Raw genomic sequence first — 11605 nt, forward strand, 5'->3', positions numbered from 1 at the left:
TGTTATGTCCCAACATAACAAAATATATGTGAAGTCTGATTATCTTCATGGTTGATTTCCTACCTTTTGAACTGCTCTTGTTGAAGGTATCATGGGTAAATCCCATTAGCTTTGATCTGAGCCTTTCCCAACACCCCATAAAACACAGCTTTGCATACCAGGGCATGAACAACAGCAATAAGAGGGGTGCACTTAAGTGTAGGATTTTATGGGTCCATCTGCCAAGCATTTCTTCACCAGAGGAGAAACACATTATGAGTCTAAGCAGATGCCAGGTCTCACCAAACTGTTCATTGACAGCAAAACATCAGGCCATACCCATAATTGCCTGACCTGGTTGCTACCCATTGGAGATGAATCTGAAGAAATCACTGATGCACTGAGGGAACACTTCAGGGAATGGAGGTGTGAGGAGATGATACTGAGGACACCCAAGTCCTTTCTCTGTTTATCCTTGACCAAACATGCTCCTCACCAGCAGAAGTTTCTCTGAGGATGCAGAAGAGGGAAAGATGTACACAATATTTATAATCAGTTGAGATGTCACATTCACATTCCTGATCTCTGAGGATGGCAGAGCAGAACAGGCATTTCTTCTGCATAAAACTGGTAAATGGTATGCAGGAAAAATAAGGGCATTGTTCAAGGATATGGATAAGTAAATATGACCCCACATTAAGAGAATTACTGAGTTATTTTAGCTGGAAGGGACATTTGGAGGTCATCTGCTCTGATTACCTTCTCAAGATTGGTCCCACTGATGTTAGTAAGTCAGACCTAATGTAGTGAGGGGGTTCAACAGGTCATAAAGGACAGCATGGATTTTAGAGCCCTGGCAGCATCTTCTGACACCCTCAGTCCTCCTGAACACCCAGAAGTTGTCTGAGTCCCTGATGAGGAGCCAGGGAGGGACAAAGGGCCCATGCAGTGTTTGAGCTGCTGCATAGCACCCAGTGAGCCTTCCCACTGGGATGAAACTCTTAAGAACTGGGTCTACCCCCGTTTTCCCAGCAAGTGAGGCAATCCAAGCCACACCCAAGATTTACATCATCAGTGTGTTCAGAGCATGCCTGAGAGGAACTTTCTGTGAGATGGTGAATTCCCCTCTGCCTCTTCACATAGTCTGTGTTTGCTGCCACAGAAGACACACTGTACAAAGGTTCTCTGGTTCCCTGGGGTCAAGACACATGTGAAATATCTCCAGATGAGTGTCCTTCCCACTGTCTCCCACTCATTCTTTTCCTCTCTTCTCTCTTCCCACATCAGCTTTTGCTGATGAACAGACTCCCAGTATTGCTTGGGAGAGGTGACCATTCCACTTCTACCTTCCCAGGCCTCCAAACACCTTCCCAGCTGCAAACACAAGGGCAAAGCATGGGCAAGCACTTGCCAGAAGGGGCCATGCCCTTAGAGAGAGACATTTTATTTGCACAAACTAAAGCCCCCCCCGCACACCTAGGTGCTAGAAAAACCTGACCACCCAAATGTTTGTGCAAAGGGAATAAAAGGAGCAGGAACGTGATGAGATGGAATCACTAGCTAGCTTTAGCAAACATGGGCTCTAATTAATTTTTTCCTCCCATTGTTTACCCAGCTTTGTATGTAACTGAAAGCTGAACTGGGCTTATCAGTAATTACCAACAGTTCTGAAAACTTTACACATTATTGTGCTGCGTTACTACACAGGCTAGTGATCCATGAAGATGGGTGTCTCTGCATTCATTCCTAAGCAATGCCTTAAAAAAATCAAAATCTCCCCCAACCCGCTATTGTGGCTGCTGCGACGAAGGAGAAAAAAACGGAGGGGAGGCAGAGGGTGGCAGCGCGTCTGCTTCGGAGCTAATTATGAAAGTTTCCGGGACACGGTGGCGTGCTACCTCGGCAGCAGTGTCAGAGCAGGCTCCACCTGTTGCCAGACTCCTTTCCCAGTCCTGGAATTGCATTTCCCCATTCCACAGTGACACCTGCTGGGAGCAACTGAGCGGAGACTCCCCTGCTGCTCTGCTTGGCAAGGGGCTGAGCAGTGCAAAATGAAGGGTCTACGGCAATCAGGCAGATTGATTCCCCTCCTTTCCTTACAGATTGAGCCAGGCTCTTATCAGAGGGAAAACGGATGTCTGCAGCATGACTAATGCTCAGAAACACCCCACATGAGCAGCTCCTGAGACAAGACACTAGAGCATCGTCTGTAGGCCTGCAGGAGAAAGGAGTGAAGAACACCAGAGGGCTGTTTGCATGCAGAGGGCCGAATTCAGCCCATGTAGCAAGGAGGTGAAAGCAGGGTTGAATTTTTCTTCTTTGCAGGAGCTGAAAGGTCTTATGAAAGGAAAGGTCATGCTCCACTTGCTGTTTTCTGACAGTCTCTCTGTAAATATTGGGCAGTGTAGGAAGAAAAGATCTTGGGCCAGTACCTTGGTCTGATTCGATATGGTGATTGTGATGGCAGCCCAAACTGTGGCTTCTCTGTGCTTTCTATTCTCCTTTTCTTCTGAGGATTTCACTGTTCCTGCCCAGCATTTAGATTCTGTCATGCCTGGCATGTGGGCTGCAATGCATGCATGCAATAACTGGGCAAATGGAAAAATCTTGCCCTAACCCTGCACTTTCCTTTCCCCCTCTCGAAGCTGAAGGGAAAAGACAACTCAGGAGGAAAAGTGCCAAAATGTTTTAGAAATAAACGACAGACACCAGAGTCATCACACATTTTCCTAGGCAGGATAGTAATTTCTGTAATGTATTTTTAACCATGAGGAGTGATGGGAGGGAAGCCACTTAAATCTAATGCAAATGAAGGATTTGTCAGTTACGCAGTTCGTATAATGTCATACGTAGAAAATGTTATAAAAGTGGAGGGATTATGGTGAGGAGAGACATTTCTAAAATTGGAGGCCTCCTTTTAGGGCTTTAGCCCCCTCACTCTCAGATCACTGGGAACGTTTTCCTCCAAGGAAGGGCAGGAGTCTCTCTCAAAAACTGTGACAGCTCTCTAAGCTACATGTTACTTAAGAAACTTCAGTCTTCTCTTCCAGTTTTTGCCAACTGCTGCTTCTCCTTATTTCAGTTCTTCAGTGTTCCCCAACCACTTTAAGCACAGCAGGGCAGTTTCCAAATTCTTCCAGGCTATTTCCTTTCTCCCTTCAAGGCAATGGCAGCTTCTGTGACCAAAAACCTTATCTAATATGGAGGCTTTCCGCTGTTTTGGTTTTGATTCCAGATTGGATTAAAGGTGCTAGAAACAGGACCACTTGTCCGGCTGATGCCAAGTGACAGCATCAGTTTATGGGCACATCTGGAATTTCTTCGCAGCAGTGGCTCAATGGGGTTAATTGCACTGACCTCATTTATAAAGCACTTTGAGATCTTATGAATGAATATAAGTGTTCTTTAAAAAAACCAAAAAAAATGTATTATAGTTGTTAATATGTATTACTCTCATGGATAGTTATTTAAGCAAGAAATTATTGAAGCACCCATTTACCACAAAAAGTAGAGCAGCACCGCAGCCACAGGAGCCTGGCAGGCTGGAAAGAGCATTTAGCCCAGCATTTGGGGCCGTCCTGACCCACTAACGGCCTTGGTTGTTATTAAGGCCCTGTCGAAGGGTAAAACGTGCTTAAGCCTATTAGCCGCTACTCGGTGAAGGTTGACAGACGTGAGACCCTCAAAATAAACAGGGAGGCCGAGACACCTTTAAAAGGCTAACCCGTGAGCTAGCAGGGAACGCGGAGCGGCGGGAGCAGAGCAGCCGGGCTCTCATTAGCGCTAACAAGCCGCTTTCCCGGGAAGCGGCTCCCGGCAGAGCTCCTTTCGAGGGGAGATGAAGCCCCCCGGTGGCCGCCGGGCGCCTTGCAGGCCCCGCTCTCTCACCGCTCCCGCACCGCTCCCTCACGGCTGCCGGGACCCCGCTCCGCTCCCGCACCGCTGCCGGGACCCCGCATGGCTCCTGCACCGCTCCCGCACCGCTGCCGGGACCCCGCGGCTCCGCTGGCCATCCAGGGCTCGCCCTGGCCCGGCCGGCCCCACGGCGCACACAGCAGCACGGCCCCGGCCCACAAATCCATCCCCCCGCCAACAACCGGCCGCCGAATTTCCCCGGCCCGCAGCTGGTAAAAGCGGCCAAGGGAGAGGAAGCGCCTCCCAGCCGAGGGGGTTTGTGTCCTGTCTGCAGCAGGTTGCACAGGGGAGACGTGAACGTCACCCATGTTCCCTCTGAGGTAAACAACAAATAGAAATCTCAACAAACACGACGCAGATTCTCCCTTTCACAGAGGAGGGAATTGGCTGGCGTCCCAGTCTCATGAGGAGAGACGCCTCATGAGATGTTGGCAAATGGTTTTGCCAACCATTTGTCTTAACACTGGAGTAGTTCAGACGCTGACAACAGTACGAGTGTTCTTCCCAAACTTAAAAGCCACGCCTTTGGCGTTCTTCACTGACAGGATCCAAGTGCACTGAAAAGCTAGTGTGGGCCAAATGCTTTATGTTAAATTGCTCTCTTGAAGCCCTACCTTTTTCTGTTATTGAGAAGTTTTTAGACAGCTCTTGCTTCCACTGGTATTCCTGCATGTAGGCATCCAGGCAACAACTGAACAGGCAGTTTGTTTGTGCTGGAATAAGGATCTGACCAAATAACCCAAGCAAATGGCTGAGCAAGGAGTTTCAGATACCAAAATATAGGGCCTTAGCTTCTAAGTGGGGTTTCTACTTTGGACTGTCTAGTTCATTAATTTTTTTCTTACTCTGACTGCAGAAGCTCTCAGTTAAATTAAAAGGCCCATAGCTGATTCATGCAGAGTCTTCAATGGAGGTGCTTGTTTCACAGGAGCAGTGGAGATATGGACACAGATTACCAAGAGTGATCTGAAGAGTACTTCAATGCCATTGAAATATGCATTGAATTTGTTTGGGTTCCTTTCTGCCGAGCAAAAATTTCAGACATGCTTTTTTATAGTAATTCATAATTGGAATATAATTACTTAATATTCCCATACATCTGAATTACAAGTAACTCTTCTTATTGCAGAAAGGTTATCGAAATAGTCACTGTGTGAATCACCGGTTAGACTTACAAGAGGGTCTTACACAATAAAACCAACTGTCACCATCCTGTCTTTAAGTGTGTATGTCACCGCCTTGTGACAGATTTATTCAGGATCTTTTGTAGAATAAGGTACTCCTAGGTTTTCATTAGAGCTAGAAAAACTAATGTGATAGGAGTTTGGTTTTTTTAAATCAGGCTGGAACTTTTATTTTCTGATAGTAGAAGCAAGTGCCTCCCATGGATTGCATTCTCTGTAGATACAGAGAGTAGCTAGAAAAATCTTCCAAGGAAATATGAAACTGTGCATAGCTTTTCTATATTAGTGTATCAATCCAGCTAAAGAGCTACAACTTACACATACCCTATTTTGTTCTGAATCCCAGCAGTCTCATTTCCCCAGGCTCAGTCAACACTGGGGAAATCCACAAACTAATGGTGCATTGTGCAACTTCAAAAACATAACAGGCATTTGGAGCTACAGAGACAGGACCACAGCACTGGTACACTGGGCCTTTTTTCTGTGGGGAAGGCAGAGAGCAGAATCCAGGTTATTGCTTCTCCTCTCTCTTTGGCTCTCTCTTTGTCTTGCACACCACAAGCACAGCCACCAGAGTACTGAAGCTAACTTTTCTAAGCTATCTGTCCACATGCACTGCTGCATAGACACGTACGTAGACATGTCTTGGAGATTGCATTCTCAGCTGTCCCATGTGTGGGTCCTGCAGCAGCTCACCAAGCTCTTCAGGCTCCTCTCAGCACCAGGCACATGCAGGGCTGTTCTGTGCATGGTGCAGCACACCAGTGCCTCGAAGGCTGAGGTGCTTCAAGGGAAGCTTAACACTTCCCTCCCTAAAGCCTGCTTCTCAGGGAAGGCTGAAAGGGTGCTCTTGTCCTGGATTATGTGCTGTACATGCCAAAGAACCAAGATACTTAACACTAGTCCCAGAACATATAGGAATATGCTGTACATATTGCTTTGACTAGCAACTTGTTATTTAGAGTTCAGGGCAAAGATTTAAACCCTGAAAAGATTTTTTCATAATTGCAGGGGGGAGGGGAGGGGGAGGATGATGACGTACAAATGGGCAGGATGTCAGAAAATAGGAGTAAAAAAAGGATTACATTAAAAACTTCAGTTCCCTAATCAAGATTCACTGGAGCTTCTTTGAAAGCGGTATCCCATATTTCCTGAGAGAGGTTAAATGCAAGCTGATCACTTCAGCTCCTGAATTGATACATCTTTCAGAGTTCACAATGAGCTGGGCATGAGATCAGTCACTTTGTTTTCCATGGAAAATTATCCTGTTTTAGATTAATAGAATAACTAAATTCCCTACTAAATACAGTGTATTTATTGGTTAATTCTTCTTGGAACTAGCTTTTCTTGACTTTGTTCAATGTTTTGTAAAATTCAAGATTAGTCTTATGATATTAAGAGCAGGTTTCAAATCTATTTCAAATCTCATAAAGATATCCTCTCCTGCTTCAAAATCTCACCCTGGACTGAATGTGAGAAGACAAAATTAGTCGTTTCAAGACAGAATCATCAAAGATCAGTGCCCATCAAAGAGCTTTACTTGGAGGAATAAAGAAAGAGGCCAAATTTCAAGATAACGCAGACAGTCAGTGAGACTGGAGTGCTTGAAGCTGCTGGAATTTTTTTAAGTCATTCACAAATACTATATCTACCCTTGACAGGTCATTTCATTCTATTTAGCACTTTTTATTCTCTGTGGTTTATAAGCTCTTAAGCAAATGTAAGAGGGAGGAAAAGCTAACGTGTCTGATAATACACTATATCAGGCTGACAACCTAACTGAATTTCCCCTGTGGTGCTAGCAAAATGCTGTTCCAAAAAGTAATAATGCATACAACCAAAAAAAAAAGAGAGAGAGAAAAAGGGGGGAAAGGGATCATAGAGATCATGCCGTCACATTTAATTTCAGAGAACAAAACCTGAAGCTGATTTCTCTTTAGATCAGTTGTATACCAGTTGGAACATGGGTGCCTAGCACTGCGACAGAGTAATATGATCTGAGCTTTAAATAGCTGCCAAATAACCATGTGGTGGCTGGCAGCATTAAACGTGTTGCAACGAGAATGATCTGTTTCAAAGTAAAGCCACATAACAGAGGATTAGTCAATCTGATGTGGTATAGAAGAGGAGGGGGGAACGTTTTTCATTATCCTTCTGGGTTTCTTTCTGGTTTAAACGTCTTCCAACTCAAAGATGCATTAATTTAAGCTCTTTCTCTTAACTGGTTTAAAACCTGAACGATGTCCAGGTCATTTCAGATAACATCTCCTAAGGTACCCGGGTACAAGGTGGGGAGTAACAGTGTGACAAATGTGAGGTAACACCACTGAGACTGTTCCCTTGATTTAACCTAGTATAGAGTGGCTGCCTCTCTGTGTGAAAGGCACTTTCCCTGCACAGAGCTGCTCTCCACCATCCAACCCCCAATCCCACCACCATCCCCCCACCTCCCTAGTTTGTACCAAATGCATTCTTGCCAGATTTTAGGAATAGATAAGGAACCGATCTACAGCAAGTAACATGGGGTGATTTGTACTCCAAGCCCTTTCCTTACCCTCACAGCAAAATGTCAAGCCTTGCAGCACTCCATGGGGCCCTTCTGGGCTCTTTGGGACACAGGAGAGAATCAGCTGCAGTTTAGAGATGTCTAATGCCGGAGTTGCTGCCAGCCCTCCATTCCTTCTTACCTTCAAGTCAAATGGCTCTCCTGGCCACTATTGTAAATATGTCTCCTGAGTAGATAAGGCACGTAAGGACTGGAAAGACAGACCAGTTTTGGTCTTAAACTGGTAATGTGAGTGAGAGACACAGAGGGAAAAGTGGTGCTGTGAGTACTTGCGATTCTTCATCCATTCTGTCACTTTTGATTATAGATGACTGACTTCTGTTTTCAATTTGAGTGTCTCCCCCAACTTCAGCTGCATCAGTTCAGACTTACTGTACGTTAACAGCAGAATTTCATGTGAACATACTTTATCTAGCCTTCGCTGCCTGGGAATCACACTGCCAAAAGGACAAATAAGAACAGGAGAGCCAGAGGAGAGCCAGCTGCTGCATCAGAAGGTAAATAGCTCATTTAAGATGTTCAATATGACTTCATAAAAGATAATAAGCACAACATACTTCACAGCCAGGATTTTGCAGGAATGAAGACAGCTATAGACACTACCTACAACTGTTTTACTAGCAGTTTACTAGCACACTGCAGAGTACAGTCTCAACAGCAGCAGGTAGGCACTCTGAGGAGAAATAAAGCAGGCCTTTTTTTGCATTTCCTCAGAGAAGAACACTGTTTTACCTCATTAATGTAAATGCCAACAAACAGCCACAAATTTCATGAAGATCAGCTCCAGTGAAACCTACAGGAGCCATCCAAATGAGTTAAAAGAATAAATGGGGAAAATCCTTTTCTGACTGGTCTTGTCCGCAGCTGCCTTTGCCACATTGTGTTGGTGCATCCCCCAGGGATCAACAACAAGCTGCACAGGGGTCAGGCAGATGGCATCAACAGAGAGACACTCACCTGTCTTTTTCTCCCTCCTTTCTCACCTCCTTCTCCTTGTTTTCACACTGCCTCCTTTGCGGGCAGTCAGAGTCCTTCCCATGTTTGCACTGGGCAAATGGATGATTTACAGATTGAAAGTAATCAGAAAATGCTTCTTATTTACTCTTCTTCCTCACTCTTCCAAACACATTTCTTAAAAAATAAATCTCTTTTCTTCCAATATGATCACAGCCTATTAAGCCAGCTAGGAAATTATTAAGGGAAAAAAAAAAAACAACCAAACTCCTATGGATTTGTGAGGGGCACAGTTCTTTGACCAATTTCACAGAATATTTTGATTAGCGTATTTAATCCTCTTTACAATATTTTATTCTGCTCTCATGAAAATCCCTGCATCCCTGCCAAGGATTTTCTAGACAAAGCATATCTGGAAGAATGCCACAAAGCAAGTCTCCTTAACTGGCCTGTCTTCCCCAAGTTACAAACCCACTCCCCTGCACATAGCTCTTTAATGAAATGTGAAGAACAAGAGTTAAACTGTGCTTTTAGGCAATAATCATCCAGAAATGCCTCCCCTCCACCCTTAACACTATTCCTTGGTCTGCAGCAACTACTTATTACATATCACGTGTTTACCTACATACATTTTTTTGGAGGGAGCAAACAAACCCCACCATTTCAGAAGGAACCAGACTTTCAGTTCTGCCACTGAGAGGGAATCCAATTAAAGCAAATTGAGAGAGCTACAGACCGCTGCCAATGTATTAGTTTGAGTGAAAAATTTTATGAGGACTCAAGAAATTTCTGCTGTTGTTGGAAAGGCTTCCAGACATTTCTAAGGGAATCCACAGAAACACCTTGGATCTTGACGGCCATTATATCCACAGTCTGACCCAAAGGGTTGCCTCCAAGAGAGGATGTCTCACACACAAAAGTTTAACTAATTTAGCTGCTGCATAATGAAGAGAGTTCTGAAGATGCACATGGGCTGAATTAAGGGCGCCACGGAAGCCTTTGGCTCAATCCTTGCAGAGTTTATTAGTTGCTGCTGCACACATGGTTGGGTTAGCTGGAAGAGGTCCAGCTCTGAGGCACCTCTCAATTCCTCCAGCTTCCAAAAGCTGCAAGGAAGTGGCTCAAGCACATTGCTCCCTTAAGCTCTTGTAGAGAAGGACTCTCCCCTGCAGAGAAGCAGACAGGGTTTGGGATTGGGTACCTAGTCCATAACTCTTGATTATTGAGTTTACCTTCACAATTACCAGTGAGTGTCCTACACTATAAAGAGGGCAAAAACCAACAGAATGTATTATTTGAGAAACAGTATGTGATTGTGTAATTAAGGGCAGGAATATAATTTCAGCATTTCCTGACTAACCAACTGCATTATGGTGTAACCCTAATGTTCTCCGGATGGCTGTCATTTATGTGGTGTTCATATATATATATATGCTTATGAATACTTGGTTAAAATTCACCCATCATACTCTCTGACACAGTAATTAAAAACACCATGTTATTTGCCAATAAAAATATTTTTGTGAATTGGTAATTATTCTAAACCTCACAGTCCCAGTTTCCCTACCTCCTACTCTTGTTGTCTTCCTGTTCTATAATGTATAACACTAATCTTGATGAGGGAAAAATAAATAAGAAGCAGGAAAGGCTGGAAAGCTTCCAATCACAAAACCTCCCAAAATGGAATAACATCCAATCTGGTTCACCACATCTTCTCTGTGGGCATTCCTTTCCTGCCTTTTAGCAATGCTTTCAGTATTCATAACAGCTGTGGAATTAAGCATTATGAACAAGAACAAACCGACATGCAGCCTTTACTTTTCCCCATCAGCCCCAAACTATTCTGCATTGAGTTACAAAGTGAAAACCAGCACACACTCAGATGGATTTAATTTCTATTTCGGCCCAATGCCAGACAAAGTTTCCCCATTGTTAAAACTCAACGCCATCTTTTCCATACCATGCATGCAGTCTCATCTTTACCCCATCTTCCACACAGATGTGCATGCACACACACACACAGAACCAGCCACTCCTACAAAGCAGTACCAAATCCATCTCCCTGGCTGTCTTAGCCAGGCTCTTTGCTTTCCCTAGCAAGCCTAGTAGGCAAGTTGGATTTGGTCTATAATGCAGATTTTTAACATGTGGGAAAATGAAGGCTGCACAAGACACACATTTTCATGTCCTAAATATTGTCTTGATAATAAACCTTTTTTAATAAAAAATTAATTTTACACAACCATGAAAATATTTTTTAGAGGAGCCAGTTGTTCCACTTAAAAATAAAAGGGTTAAAACTTAATTAAAATATTAATGCTATAATTCAAAATACAATTTTGGCATAACTTCAGATAATGAAAGCATTTTGGCTTACAGGATCATGCAACACATTGATTTCAGAATACAGAAGTATACAGCTTTTAAATGCATACAGAAAAGAGAAATGGGTAATAGAACAGTTAAGCTTTTACACATTCATGGCAATTGTCTTCTCTCTTGTCCTCTTCCTATGGATGCTGCATGAACAACTGCACTCTATTTTTATAAAGTGCAGACATGTTTGCTGCCATTAAAGCTGAGGCAAGTAGTGGAAAACAGGAGAGGAGGTAGATTGAATTACTGTTTGAATGTTTGCCTTCTCCTCTACCTTATGCCATTCTCTATAAACAGAAGAACAGTATAAATGCTAAAAGATAAACGTATGAAATGTTGATTTGAGACAATTCATGTTCATATTTTCCTTGCAGAAAAATTTTGTCTTCTGTTTATTAACCTACAAAAATCCTGCTAATAGTACAATGTGAAGAACCACTTGTGTACTTTCTAAAGAATTAAAAACAACTAGTTGGGACTAAAGGTTGTTTCTTCCTGTACTGAGTTTTGTGTCCCTTACCCTTCAACAAGTAATAGAAGAACTTCCAGAAGTCTGCCTGCACATTTAAGATTGCCATAATGGTAAAAATGTACAAAATTGTGTTCCAGTTTTCACTTGTCACAAAGTTTC

Source organism: Zonotrichia leucophrys, chromosome 1, assembly GCF_028769735.1.
Source record: "Zonotrichia leucophrys gambelii isolate GWCS_2022_RI chromosome 1, RI_Zleu_2.0, whole genome shotgun sequence".
NCBI lineage: Eukaryota > Metazoa > Chordata > Aves > Passeriformes > Passerellidae > Zonotrichia > Zonotrichia leucophrys.